This window comes from Dipodomys spectabilis, unplaced genomic scaffold, assembly GCF_019054845.1.
Source record: "Dipodomys spectabilis isolate Male_0828 unplaced genomic scaffold, ASM1905484v1 ptg001027l, whole genome shotgun sequence".
Taxonomy (NCBI): Eukaryota; Metazoa; Chordata; class Mammalia; order Rodentia; family Heteromyidae; genus Dipodomys; species Dipodomys spectabilis.
Window position 1 is genome coordinate 1 of NW_024871704.1, and position 965 is coordinate 965.

The following is a 965-nucleotide window of genomic DNA, read 5'->3' on the forward strand; positions in this document are numbered from 1 at the left end:
ATTCATGAGCACTAAACAATCATACTTCACTTTGCCATCACTAAAATTATTCCTATTGTAAGGAGAATCATTCACATAATTCACATGACATAAGATTATCCTTAAGTAATTATCTTCTATGAAAAAATATCCAAATGATACACCACACTGAGTTAAAGAAAAAGTTGCACAGTGTATTGGGAGATGTAACTCCTTCCAGATACATGTGTTGCGATTCTAGTCCCCTGCTTGGTGACTTTAGAATGAACCTTTCAAAGATGACCCAGCAATAATGATCCTAATTAAAGAAGCCGAATATAATTACTCTGCCATGTGAAGGTCCAGAAAATAGATTATAATGAACCAGAAAGTGGACACCCATAAGACAAAGAATTGGGCTGGGAAGGTGACTCAATGGTAGAGCGCTTGCCTTGCATGCATGAGGCCCTGAGTTCGATTCCTCAGCACCACATAAACAAAAAGAAAAAGCCAGATGTGGTACTGTGGCTCAAGTGGTAGATCGCTAGCCTTGAGCTGAAGAGCTGAGGGACAGCAACCAGGCCCAGAATTCGGGTCCCAGGACCGCACCCCCCCAAAAAAAGACAAATAATTGATTGAATTACCATTTTTATAACCAATGTTTAAGCTCCCAGATATTGGATAATATACTCCTGATATTTTTAAACCACTTACTTTGAAATATTCTATTATAACAGACCAAAGGCTGACAAAAAGCAAAGCAGTTTATATTTAAATTTCACAAATTCTGATAAAAAAGTTTCATAAAATTTTATTTGAATTTTATTCTCCAAGTCTCCAGATTGAAAATATTTTTAAATGGGAATTGAATTGAGGTTCAACTCTCTATTCAACTATCATAATTATTTTTTTGAATATTTTTATTATGTTTAGTTGTATGAAGGGGTTGCCATTCACTGAAACAGTGTGTGGATACAGAGCATCTTGATCATTGTCACGCCTTTCAA